The 14,188-nt window shown below is 42.5% G+C and overlaps 1 protein-coding gene across 9 annotated transcripts in view; it reads right to left on the bottom strand.

Annotated features, from left to right (window-relative positions):
* FRMD4A (FERM domain containing 4A) overlaps nucleotides 1-14,188 on the bottom strand; it is a 614,972-nt gene that overhangs the window by 289,389 nt on the left and 311,395 nt on the right. The window contains exon 1 of one of the 9 annotated variants that reach the window (XM_053257649.1): nucleotides 9,924-9,944. The exons of the other annotated variants lie outside the window; for them this stretch is intronic. The gene's annotated coding sequence lies outside the window, so the exon portion shown is untranslated. Of the gene's footprint in view, nucleotides 1-9,923; nucleotides 9,945-14,188 lie in introns of those variants that run through there. 9 annotated transcript variants of the gene reach the window in all.

Genomic DNA, 14,188 nt, shown 5'->3' with positions numbered 1-14,188 from the left:
GGGAGTACAAACAAATCCCAAACCAGGATAGAACACAGTTTTCGATTGTATGAATGGCCTCATTAAGAGGAACTTCCTAGCTGTAAGAGCAGTGGAACTGTTTGCTTCATGATTTTTGAGTGGAACACTGGTCTGAATGGCACGTAAGAGGCAATGCCAGGTAGTGTGCTGGGTGGCTACTGTGGGTGATCAGACTTTGACTGCAGAACTGTAGCTGTGTGTGTGTGTGCTTGGGTCTGTGCTACTGTGTCTTTACATACTCAGACTGCAGGGAAGTGGACAGTGGACATATGGGGCAGGTCACTCCAGTCAGTCTCCTATTAATGTTAGGGCTGTTTATGCTACCCAGGTCCTGTCCCTTAAATGAAGGTCGGTTCCCTTAAATGAAAGCCAAATTGTATGGTAAGTTGACATAGTTTGGCCCTGAACATGTGTGTGTTTTTACCTTAAATAAAGCTGAGATGGGCAGAGGGGTCTGGTCAGGACTGCAGTGAATTGGGAGAGGTATTCAATCCTTTCCCCTTGTGCCATGGTCCCAACAAAAATGGTCCTGATGAAGCTGCTTTAGCCTTAAGAGGAAAACTTTCATTGGCACCCTCCAGAAGCTAATAACAGCTTCAGGGGCATTTTCATCAAAACCACAGTGCAAAAGGCAAGGCTAAATAAATATCCCTTTCCCATTGACAAGGGTCTGATCCTGATCACCCTCCCATGACTGCTATTTAAGCTCATAAACACAAAGATTCAGAACCAAACTATCTGTTAACATGATGTGTATTGTGGTCCTGAGGTGCTCCTTTGTTTTTGGGAAAGGTTGGGAACACTCCCCACTTTTAAAACATTTTCATTGTGACCATTCTAAATAGATGCCTTTTATGGTGTATGTTGTTCCTTGCAACTACAATTGTTTAGATTCCTATTGAGAAAAAGGAGTATTTATTTACACAGCTGTGTGTGAACTTCTTGTGACCAGGTGCACACTGCAGATCAGCGACAGTGGGTTTTATGAAAGAAGCAGGATCACCTTGGATTTCTGGAACATTGTGATGATAAAACTGATTTCACGGGCAGACCCCATTAGTATTGTAATGCACTCTCCACCCTGAGCAGTAAAATGTTTTAGGGACAGAGCTGAGTATGAGATAGCAAGTTTGCCATTTCTGTGATGTTTATTGACACATATACACACAGAGCAAGAAGCAGCAGACAGGGACCCAGACTGAAAGACCTAAGCATCAGTTTTCACCAAACTACTACTACTAAATAGGTCATTTTTGACCTCTTGGCGGCTTTCGATACTGTCGACCATAGTATCCTTCTGGAGTGTCAGAGGGAATTGGGAGTGAGGGGAACTGCTTTGCAGTGGTTCTGCTCCTACCTTTCAGGCAGGTTCCAGATGGTATCCCTTGGAGACTGCTGATCTTCAAAATCTGAACTTTTGTATGGTGTCCATATTGTCTTTGATGTTGTTTAACATCTACATGAAACCGCTGGGAGAGATCATGAAGAGATTTGGTGCAGGGTGCTATCAGTATGCTGATGACACCCAAATCTATTTCTCCATGTCAACCTCATCGGGAGAAGGCATAACCTTCCTAAATGCCTGCCTGGAGGCGGTGATGGGCTGGATGAGGGACAACAAAGTGAGACTGAATCCAGATAAGATGGAGGTACTTATTGTGCTGGGTCAAAACTCGGGAGATGAGTTTGATCTTCCTGTTCCGGATGGGGTCACACTTCCCCAGAAGGAACAGGTGCGTAGTCTGGGGGTGCTTCTGGATCCAAGCCTCTCCCTGGTGTCCCAGGTTGAGGCATTGGCCAGAGGTGCCTTCTATCAGCTTCGGCTGATACACCAGTTGTGTCCATTTCTTGAGATAAACAACCTCAGAACAGTGGTACATATACTGGTAGCCTCCAGACCTGACTAGTACAATGTGCTGTATGTGGGACTGCCTTTGTATGTAGTCTGGAAACTACAGCTGGTTCAGAATGCCACAGCCAGGTTGGTCTCCAGGACATCTTGGAGAGACCATATTACTCCTGTATTGAAAGAGCTACCCTGGCTGCTGATAAGTTTCCGGACAAAATACAAGGTGCTGATGATAACCTATAAAGCCCTAAAAGGCTTGGGCCCTGGTATTTAAGAGAACGTCTTCTTCGTAATGAACCCCACCGCCTATTGAGACCATCAGGAGAGGTCCATCTGCAGATGCCACTGGGTTATCTGGTGGCTACTCGGGGACGGGCCGCTGCCCCGAAGCTTTGGAATGCACTCCCTGCTGCAATAAGAGCCTCCCCATCTCTGACAATTTAAAAAAAAAATCTTTAAAGACACATTTGTTCACCCAGGCTTTTTAATAGTTTTAACATTTTTAAAAAATATTGTTTTGTTTTAAATTGCTGTAATTTTTTAATTTTTTGTTGTTATTTATTTTAACCACTGTTTTAATTTATCTGTTGTCATTTATTTGTTTTAACCAATGTTTTAACTTTTCTGCTGTCATTTATTTTTTGTTGTAAACCACCCAGAGACCTAGGTTTTGGGCAGTATAAAAATAAGTTAAATAAATAAATAAATAAATAAATAAATAAATAAATAAATAATAGCTTTTCATCAAGGTTCTCAAAGTGGTTTACACAGAAAAAATAATAAAGATGACTTACATTCTGAAACGTTACACAGACAGACCCTACGTTACGTTAGACAGACACCAGCAACAGTCACTGTAGGGATGCTGTACTAGAGTTGGGTAAAGACAATTGCTCTTCCCCTGCTAAATATGAGAGACTCAAAGGTGCCTCTTTGCTCACTTAGCAGGGGGTAAAGCAAACAGTACCACCTTCAAGCTCCTCTCCAAGGCTCTTTCTTCCATCCAACTTCAAATCTCAGATCCATCTCTCTTTTGCTCTTCAGTTGCTCAAATAGTTTCCTTTTCTACCCCGCCCACAAACACTCAAACTATATACCATGGATCTGTGTCAATCACACATAAAGGAGGTCCCAGTTTGTATGCAGAGCAAAAGGGGAATATGATAAAAGGAGCTGAACTCTCCCTGTACCCATTGCGGACTTCCCCAGAGCCTTTCCCTCAAATGTTTTCCTCCCAGCTGAGCACATTTTTAGTGTCGGAGCTGAAGTGGGGAGAAAATTATCAGTGTGGAAAGGTGGCTGGGAAGAAGTAGGTGTGGCAGGGGAGAGTTGAGCTCTAAAAAACAGACTCCACCCTCCCCGCTTTACATGGGATTGGGGCAGGACCAGGTTAGAAAATAGTAACTACCAAACGTCTTCTGGACTTTAGTACCCATTGAAGAGACAGGAAAAGCTGGTCACTTGCCACCCATTACTCTATATTAGCAAGCAAAGGGAATGTTGTTAAAGATCTCTAGGATTTTCAGATGCAGCACTAAGAAGTACCACAAGTGAGGGGTTAAAGGTAAAGTGTGCCGTCAAGTCAATTTCGGCTCCTGGTGCCCACAGAGCCCTGTGGTTTTCTTTGGTAGAATACAGGAGGGGTTTACCATTGCCTCCTCCCACGCAGTATGAGATGATGCCTTTCAGCATCTTCCTATATCTCTGCTGCCCGATATAGTACCAGTGGGGATTTAAACAGGCAACCTTCTGCTTGTTAGTCAAGCATTTCCCCATTTAAGGTGGCTACAGTGAGGGGTTAAGAAAGAACTTATTTGGGAAATCTAAAAATGTGCTTCTCTTTAAAAGTGGAGAGAAGAGAAATGCACAGTCAGCTTCTAGCACTAAAATAAAAAAGGTAGTTTAACCTCCAACAGGCAATTCTTTGGAAATAAATTAGTGGAAAGATTATATGCCTCAGTTTGAGCAGATGCACTTTGATCCAAATGCACTTTGGCCTCACTAGCACAAACAGAATATGCCTGTGGTATATATTTTCATTTAAGATGCCCTCAGAGGGTATTTTAGTCAGTAGCCCTTTTATTTTCTCTTTCTGGATGAGGCAGGGAAAAATTCCAGGTTCATGACACCATGTGCAGAAAACAACATGCATACTCTTACTCTACAGGCAGATTCTGTACCACCTCTAAGACACTGCTGAAACAACCTTTTTCTTCATTGGATATGTTACAGAGTAATTACTTGTCTTGTATAAGTGATTACACAGGAAGCCAACTTTAAAATGAGTAACTAGAGTTTGATATTTATTACTAACTAACAAAAAGGCGAACAGTCTCTTATGCAGAGAGAGGGAGATACTCTCAGTTAGAAATTCAAGACAGCAAGCAAGAAGGTTAAACTGAGACTTAGACTCCCCCCACAAGCCTGAACACAGACACAGACACATAGACAAGCATGCCTGGACCAGAACAGAGAAAATGGACCGAGTCTCAGGATCAGTGAGACCCGGTTCCTCGTGGTGAGCGGGAAGAGCAGGCTAAGCCTACTCTCCCCACTCACGAGCGGGCAGGGAGCCCTGGGTGGCCGAATTGGCCAACCACACAATGGCCAGCTCCGAGACGGAGCCGACGGGGGCTGGGGAGTTTGGGGGCCGGGTGGCCCCCAGAAGCCCCAGTATGCCCTGCGCGAGCACGCAGGGCATACTGGGGAGACCCCCAAGCCGGGAGGCTGCTTTTAAGCCTCCCGGCTGGGGGTCCACTCACGAGTAGCCACGGCACGGAGCCACGCTGCAGCTCCTCACGAGCAGATAGCCCAGGTTTGCGGAGCGCTCGCTCCACAAACCCGGGCTAAGGGGCGGGCTACAGGAGCGGGTTAGCCACTCCAGAACCACCGGGCTTGGCTGCGAGCCTGGTGGTTCTGACAATCACAAAAATCGGGCTAGGATTTTCCTAGCCCAATTTTTGTGATCGTAAGAATAGCCCCATAGTCTATGGAAAAATCTCAACAGGATAAAGAGAAATATAAAGGAAGAAGTAACTATTATCTGTCTTGATCCACAGTGACAAAGATCAAATTTTGTTAAGAGACAGAAGAGACCATCACTTGTAGCAGGGGCGCTACATTAAGTGGGATACCCTGCTTTACATTTGACATGCTTTCCAATGTCACTGTTATGAGTTACAGCAGAAGGAAGGCAACTCATGATATGAAACTTCTTCATTAGAGGTAGTTCCTGTCATGGGGTTTGGGGCTACTGTCATGACGATGATTGTGCCATGCCAATATTGTAGTCTATCAGATATTTCCCCACTTATTAAAATGTGACTTATGGGCAAATGGCACTCTGAATCAGAATATTGGTTAGAAAAGAGAAAACTGAGTTCTAAGGAGGCAGCAATGTTAGTCTGTGGTAACAAAAATAAAAGCTTGTAGTAGTGTAGAGCCTTAGAAAGTGTACCAGTTGGGGAGCCTTGTCCTGTTAGGTTTCTACTCTGAAGAAAACTGTGATGTGCGGGCAAACAAGTGATCACTCATGGATATTTTGAGCTGGCATAGCTTGTAAGAGAACTGTACACAGTTTACTTTCTCTTTGTTTCTTCTAAGCTTATTAAGGTGAAGACAGATGGAATATAAAAACACGTCACAGCAGGTTCTTTATCTATGGTGTGTGACCCTGACTTCTTCCTGGCTTTGTCTTTTGCAAGGTAGATGGACAGACCAGTGAATCAAATGATGGTTCAGCCATCACTTGCCCTACTTCATGTGGACTGTCTACTTTATTTTTTAAAGTGTTTGAAGTGCCAGATGCATGACTATCCTTTACTTGTTAAAAGGAAATTCATGATGTTACAAGCTCGAGGCAATTAATGCTGCTTACAACCAGGTTCTGTTACAAAGTTGTAGACCTGGAGATGTATATTTGAACTGATCACAATGAGGCCTACAAATCTGAATCTGCTCTTTTCCCCTGGTTTCACAAGGTATATAAGAGAGAGATCTTATTTCAAGCTTGAGAACAACCAGATATTTCAGCCTTGCTAACGCTCACTGTAGGCATTAGATTCTCTTTAAAATGACAGACATATTAGTACCAATTACTAATTGCTTTCCCCAACCCATTTCCTATTATATGGGAATCCCAGTTTGCATTTGTAAGATAAGTAGCCCTTTGACACACATAAAGACTTGGTATGCACCACACCAATCAGCTGCACTGTATCCCACTGACAAGTCTCTAATTATTATTATTAATAATAATAATATGGCACTAGCAGACTGAAGCTAATTCCAGGAAGGCAATTCGAATCCTAAAACAGTATTTCTGCTTCAGAAACTGACAAACGAAATTTCTGAGGGAAAGGGTGGAGGTGGGAAGAAAAATATCGAGTAACTCAGACCTGCTAACTAGCCTTATCTACCTATCTACCTATCTACCTACCTATCTATCACCCCAAACTCACATCTCTGGGCAGTTTACAATTAAAATAATTTAAAACATGAAATCAAATTTACCCGTGACACTCACGATTTGCCATTTCATTTCTCAGCTCACAGCCATGCAATAGAAATTCATGATTACCACTGCCTCCTTCCCCACACCCTTCAGAGAGATGTTGGACTCTCACTCTCTGCCCTCTCCAGCTTTGAGAGAGGAGAGACGCAGAGACCTCATCTCTCTGAAGGAAGCCTCCAGACAGCCTCACTGTCTGTCTCATAGTGTGCGGATTTCCCTGCAGAAAAGGGTGAGATTCATTTGAGAGAGCAATGACTTTTCAGAATAATTTCTTCAGTTTATATTATATGAGGGGGCGCTGAAAAGTTCTCGGCCCGACCCACTTCCCAAAATCTGAGCATAATTTTGTCACTGTAGCTGGAAAGAGTGTTCTTTTATATTGTAAAGTGCCAATTTGCAGGATTGTAGCACTAAGTTTTGAATCTTTTTCAGATCATTGAGCGAACCATGTCAATGAAAAGTGTGGAATTTTCAGGTGTTGAACTCCAGGCCATTATGAAGTTACTGTTCCTGCAGAAGAAAACTCCAAAGGAAATCCATGAGTGTATGATGCAACCACTGAGTGACAAGTGCCCGTCATACTCAATTGTGAAGAAGTGATGTGCCAACTTTCAGTGTGGAGATTTTGGGACTGAAGATGCAGCAATTTCTGGGAGGCCTTCAGCAGTGTCAACTCCTGAAATTGTTGATCATGTTCACGGCCTGATTTTGGCAGATCAGCAAATCTTGGCTAAAACAATTGCTGAGACACTAGAGATATCCAGGGAATGTGTTGGGTTTATAAGTCATGCACAGCTGGGTATGCAGAAGCTATCAGCCAAGTGGGTGCTGAAATGTTTGGATGATAAGAAGAAACGTTATCGAGTGGAAACCTCCAAGTTTATTTTGCAGCATTTTGAGTGATCGAGTGATAATTTTTTGGAACGACTCATCACTGTTGATGAAACATGGTTACAATACTATGATCCAGAGACCAAACAACAGTCCTTGCAGTGGTGGCACTTGGGTTCTGCTAAGAAATTCAAGACCCAAAGCAGCAGGAAAGGTCATGGCCACAGTTTTTTGGGATAAGGAAGGTATTTTTACGACTGACTATCTTCAGAAGGGCCAAACAGCTAATGCAGAATACTACTCTAACTTGCTGTGCTGATTAAAGGAAGTGTTGAAAGAAAAACGGTGAGGGAAGCTGCAGAATGGTGTTCTCTTTTTGCAGGACAATGCACCTGCTCACAAGGCTGGCAAGACGATGGATGTTTTGAAGTATTTGGGGTTTGAGTGCATAGACCATCCACCCTACTAACCAGATCTTGCTCCATCTGATTATTTCCCATTTCCAAACCTTAAAAAGAGTTTGAAAGGGAGGAAATTTTCAAATGATTCAAAGGTGATAGCAGCAGCAGAGCAGTATTTCAGTGACCAGACATCAGATTTTATTTTTGGAAGGGTTGAAGAAACTTGAGAAATGATGTGCCAAGTGTGTTGAACTTCGGGGTGAATATGTGGAATAGCATGTAAGTTTCATGACTCCAGGTCATTCCCTTCTTCTTTGGGCCTAGAACTTTTCAGCACCCCCTTTTATGTCCCTGCAGAACAGGAGATATTCCATTTGGGAGCCACATCCACCTTGCTTGTTCACAAGCCCTTCAGTTTATTTTTCTAATATCTATGCAGAAAGTAAGATCCTATATTTGGTAGCATTATCCATCAGCTTGTTCATAACTCCTTCAGTTAAATTTTCCCATATCCCTGCAATAGGGGCAGTATTTTATTTGGGAGCTTTATCCACATTGCTTGGAAAAACACTTTTTCAGTTTATTTTAAAGACCCTCTAAACGCCAGTATGCCTAAGGGAAAATCAAAGCAAACACATTGTGAAACTACATTCACTTCATCATAATCTTCAGATGGCAGGGGATTCATAAAGCCATCTAGGAAAGGGAAGACCTATGCTTTCTGTTCAACATGTGCCTGTGACTTCTCGGCATCTCATGGTGGGATTCATGATGTAAAACTGCATATAGTGACTGTGAAGCACAGGACAAATACAGAAAGTCAAAAGAGCATAAAGTCCCCCCAAGCACTGATGAGCACTTGGTCCAATCCACAAAACCCAGTGACAGACAAGTTAGTGAAGGCAGAACTACTTTCCCAGGGGTTGGTAAAGGTAAAGGTAAAAGTGTGCTGTCAAGTTGATTTTGACTCCTGGCGCCCACAGAGCTCTGTGGTTTTCTTTGGCAGAATACAAGAGGGGTTTACCATGGGTTGGTACTGCAATACAATTTGCCATTTGCTGTGAACAACACATTCAGTAAACTGGTAGGCAGAATGTTTCCAGACAGTGAAATAGCTAAGAAATATGCATGCAGATGCACAAAAGTGGATAAGGTGACTACCTTATCCACTGTATTGGAAAAGAGAGCACAGGCGCCATCCAAAAGCAATGTTTGGTGAATGAAAGAAATACTTTCCCCTGAGCTCAGATGACAATTGTGACAAGGATGACAAGCTATTTCCTGTACTTGTCACCTTTGAGGATTCAGAAAGCTTCATTAGGACTCACTTTTTGGATATGCCCATGGTAAATTATGCAGATGCTGAAAAGGATATGAACAGGTGGGTGGACCCATTTTTAGAACCAGGGTCTGCTCTGAGACCCCCAAAAGCCAAAAGGCTAGATTGAGGCCTGTGTCTGAATTGCCTTTTTGGCAGGAAGCTGAAGCCTGACTTTTATTTTTTCTCCTTACAAAGAGCCTTGGGTAGTTTGTTGCTGTGCTAAAAACTAGTCATGAGAACTAGTTTAACATGTCAAGCATAATATCTAGCTGATTTAGGAAATTATAAGAAACCACATAGAGATGATAACACCTACGCTGTATTATGGGGGGTCATTAGATTCATATTTACGCTGAGACCCCCTCCCACTTATGAAAAATTATAAGAAATCACATAGAGATGATAACGCCTATGCTGTATTATGGGGGACATTATATTCATATAACACTGAGACCCCCTCCCACTTATGTAACATTCTCTGTCCTTCTAACATATTTCTCTGGGCTGAAGAACATCAAGACCAAAATGACCACAAGCCAGGGCCAGCCGGACATTACAAAAGTGTCTCTATCTTGAGACTGATCAGACAAAGAGCCGGGCTCCTGATTATCTCCCCGCCTGGAGGACAGACAGGGGGATTCAGAGACCCAGGCCTGATTTCGTTTATCAAAGAGGAGACACTCTGAGTAGATGAGGTGATTATTTTGGCTTTGAAGAGTTGGCAAAAGGGTATAAAAAGATGCAGACAGCCACTCATAGGAAGGGTAGGCATGGGCTTCTTCATGGAAGAGGCACCATATAGCCCCTCCCTATATTTTCAGAGCCAGTCACCCTCCCACCAGAGAAGCCTGAGGAGATCTGTTCCAGCTCACCTGAAAATTGGTAAATATTGCCTAGAGCTATACCTCCATGAACCAGCCACTTCTGACTAACATATCTCTCCCCCCGCTCCCTCTTTTCCTCTCTGTCCCTGGATCTGTCACTTACCTATCCGAGCTCCTTCTGCAGCCATCATTTGCCAGGTGGCAGGAAACGGCGTGTGTCTTTCCCCCCTCCTTCCGGTCCCTCTTCCTATGCTGTCTTAATGGAAATTCCTCTTGGTCTTACTTTCTTCTTGAAAACTGTTCTTTAGCTCCCCCCCCCCGCCCTCTCTGCCAGCACAGCTTCTAGGATTGTTTTGGAACAATCAGGAGATAGCAAAAGATCTTCAGCCACTTGCTCCAAAAGAAATGAAACTGTTTTAAACTATTCAGCATTTAGTAGAAGAGTTAGGAAGAAATGCCTTTTTAGTTAAGAGTAAGGATGCCTTGCATTTATTAGTGGTATGAGTTAACTGTCATAGAAATTATTAGACCAAATTAAAAGGGAAACACTGATTAAATTGCCAGGTTGGGGAATTATTTTGACTTGATGCTATGTAACAGCAGATAAGGTGCTCTTGCACAAAGAAGAATTTCTCAGCTTACTGATACACGACTGTTTGTTTCTTGGTGAGGCCAAAACTCTTTCCTAGTTAGCAGCTCTGCATTTTGAAAAAGGGGGAAATGATTTTAGGAATGCTTTTAGCTGTTACTGAACACTGTACTACAATCATAGAAAAATGAAATGGATTACTACTTGCCTATATGCCTAATGACCTGCACTTTTGTAATCATTAGCCTTAATAAAGCCCATTAAAACTAACAGTTGTGAGTGTGCATGTGTGTCATCCTGCCTTCTCCAGAATCACCCATGAATCTCAGAAACAAACATTGAGGCAGCTTGTGGGCTGCATGTGATAGAATAAGGGGCAGATCAACCACCACCAATGCCACAGAAAACACCTCTGTAATGATTGGGAAAAACAATGGAGTCCTAAGGCTTCTGCAGAAGAAATAAACTGTTGGTGTTGGCTGTTCATACCATTTAGCACATCTAGCAGCAAAACATGGGGCAAAGGTTCTTTCATTTGGCCAACATGACTTTCTCATCAATAGCTATTATCATTTTGAAAAAAGTGCCAAAAGAAAATAACTTCTCAGAGAAGACATTTCATTTTGTGATTAAACAGTCAGAAAGGTCCTAAAACATGCATCTACTTAATGGCTGAGCATGTCTTGTACACTGGAGAGGGTACTAAATATTTGGGGTGTCCTCAAATGTGACTTTGAATCTCACTATGGTGATGATAAAGAGCCAACTCCATCTAACAGAACAGGAGTAACTTGAGAAAGCAGACTAGCAAATATAGTCAAGAATCCAGTCTGTAAATTGTACATTCTGTTTCTGCATGCCATTATACCTCATTTTGAGAAATTCAATGCACTGCTTCAGTGTGAGGAACCAATGACTCACAGGCTACATCCTGCCATGATCAAACTATATATAGGCCTTTTAGGATATTTCATTAAACCAGCGGTCATACTTGAGCACAAAGATAATGTATTGTCTCTTGATATCACCCCCAAATATTCTCAGAGGTCAGGCCAAGACTTGTTTATAGATTTTGCTGCATCTCAACTGATCAAAAAGCAGGATCTTGATGGATCACCTGAAACCGCCAGGTTTGGTGCTGAAGTGAGGATATTTTATCAGAACCCACTGCCGTATATGAAGACAAAATTCCCTGTTAATGACTCAGTACTGCAGGTAGCGGTTGTGCTTGATCCTATAGAAGGAGAAAATCTGAGGTCCTCACTGATAGAGTCTCTTCTGGAAGAATTCCCTAAAGTATTGCCACAGAGTAGACAAAATGCTATTTGTATAGAGTTCATGCAGTACTAGTGTTTCACATAAATACCTGCCAAGTCTTCAGAAGAAGTCAGGATTGATCAGTTTTGACATCATCTATCCAAGGTACAAGATCCAGCTACTAGACAATCAGTTCCAAGCCCTCTCTCAATTTGCCAAGAATCTGTTACTCATTCCACACAGTAATGCTTTCTGTGAAGCCAGTTTTAGCATGCTTAAGAAGAATATAACTGAGGTTCGAAGCTCCTTAGGCAAGTCAGCAGAAGGACATGCTTCAACTGGAGCGTAAGAAGAATACACAAGTATGAAAAGTATATGTGCAATTATGACATCTAAAATCAATTTTTTCAAGAACTGCAACTGTACTGAATGGCCGCCAATCACCGACCTAGAAAGCAAAATCTGCTACATATAAAAACTTGCAGGCAAGAAAAGATGCTCTTTCTTAACTTGGACTGGACAGTGACAAGCTCTGCTTAAGCCTCAATTAGCTGTAACTCATTATTTGGATGTATATTTTGTTTAGGCTATAGATGACTATTCTTACAAACACTGCTTCGGTCCCATTCTTTAGATGTCTTGTTTTGTTGGACCTATATGAAGATTACTCCTTTAAAGCTAGAATAATAGAATGTCATGGTTTGGAAGGGACCACAGAGATCATTATCCAGCCTCCTGGCTAGTGCAGGAATCTGCAAATCTACAACACCTGGTATTCTCAGATGGTTACTACAGAGAACCATTAGAGGAAGTCTCCCCTCCCTCTAATGAGTTAACCAGAAGTGAACCCTGTCTTGACTGACAGACTGGTGAACTCCAGGGCTCAGTCAATCAACACACCAGGTGGGTGGGACCTAGAGAGCTATTGCCAGGAAGAAGGGAGTTCTTTGTTAGAGGGAAAGCTAGGCTGGAGCTGCACAGGAGGACATGTGGCCATGGAGGTTGGCTATAGGAGAATAACTCTGCAGATCATTGAAAGACAGGAGGGCAGGAAGCTTGAATTCTCATCAGGCATTTAGTGAGTTCAAGAAAAAGGGAAGTTAAATCTAGGGAAAAGTTTGTTTAGTCAGACTTTGTGCTAGGGATGTTGTGTGTGTGTGCGTGTGTGTGTGCATGCTTTTGCATATTCCTGGTACTGTTCTATTATTGTTTACCTGTAATGTAATTAAAATAAGAAACACTAGCCTACGCTTATCCTACATAGGGCATTGCAAAAGACATCTTTCTTTCTTTCTTTCTTTCTTTCTTTCTTTCTTTCTTTCTTTCTTTCTTTCTATTTATTTTCTATACCACTCTTCCAAAAATGGCAGAGAAATAACAAACAAATAAGATGAAACCCTGTCCCCAAAGGGCACATAACCTAAAAAGAAACATAAGATAAGCACCAGCAACAGTCACTGGAGGTACTGTGCTGGGGGTGGATAGGACCAGTTACTCTCCCCTGACTAAATAAAGAGAATCACCACATTAAAAGGTGCCTCTTTGCCAAGTTAGCAGGGGTTATATGCAGTTCATTGCCTGATGCAAGAAACTGTTTAGAATGAATTAGGACAGAATTATATGAGGAGAGTGCAGTAACCAAATATAGAGGAAGACAGGGCTCCTGTACCTTTAATAGCAGTAGAGAAAAAGGAATTTTGGAAGGAGCAACTTGTTCATAAGCAGAGCTATGAAAATGTGGAGCCCCTGTAATATATTCTTTCCAACCAGTTTTAAAGAGAAAAGAGTTTTATCTCCCTTTGCATTTGGTGATTTAGTATATGAGTTGCCAAACTGCAATACAGATGCCACAAGGATACAGGCAGTGAGGAGTAATGGAACATCTAGCCTGGAAGGAGAGGAGGGTCTGTGGCCCTGGCTAGGGCAGAGATGCAGGCCTACACTACTGAAAAACACAAAAGATCATGGGGGAAAGCATGCATAGAGAGCCCCGAAATGGGCAAAAAATGGCCTGACCTGTCATTTGGGTAGCAGAAGGCAGAAGGGCTCAGGGAAGGAACTCTTACTGCCGCCTCCTGCCTGCCCCGCCTCGGTCTCCCCTCACTTCTTTGAGTGCCCTCCCCATGTCTGCTACTATCCCTGCTGTGCAGGAGCAGTTGAAAACAGTTTAAAGAAAGATTTAACTCCCCCCCCCAAGAAAATTGCCGCCTCTCGGAATTTGTCGCCGTAGGCAAGTTACTATCTTGCCTATGTGTTCCATCCGCCCATTTACAGGGTTAGTAAAAGAAAAAAGGGCAGCGCTCTAGTATATGCTGTGGAAGCTTGTGATGCTGCTAAGAGAAAATCAAAGACCCTTCTGAAAATATATTAAGCAAAGTCTCCAGCAGATAATTCAATGTACAAAATTACAAAGGGAACTTAGAATATATAGAAAAATCACCCCCAAAGCAAATATTCCACTGAGAAATACTATGCATGTCAAATTCACAACATATAAAACCTTTGGGGAATTGAAAACAGCTTGTACTATGGAAAAGAGGTCTCAAACAACATATGATATAATTAGTTCCACTGAGAATACA

Source organism: Hemicordylus capensis, chromosome 5 (assembly GCF_027244095.1).
Source record: "Hemicordylus capensis ecotype Gifberg chromosome 5, rHemCap1.1.pri, whole genome shotgun sequence".
Classification (NCBI taxonomy): domain Eukaryota; kingdom Metazoa; phylum Chordata; class Lepidosauria; order Squamata; family Cordylidae; genus Hemicordylus; species Hemicordylus capensis.
Note: the sequence above shows the minus strand (reverse complement) of the source record. Positions and strands in the feature narration are given on the sequence as shown.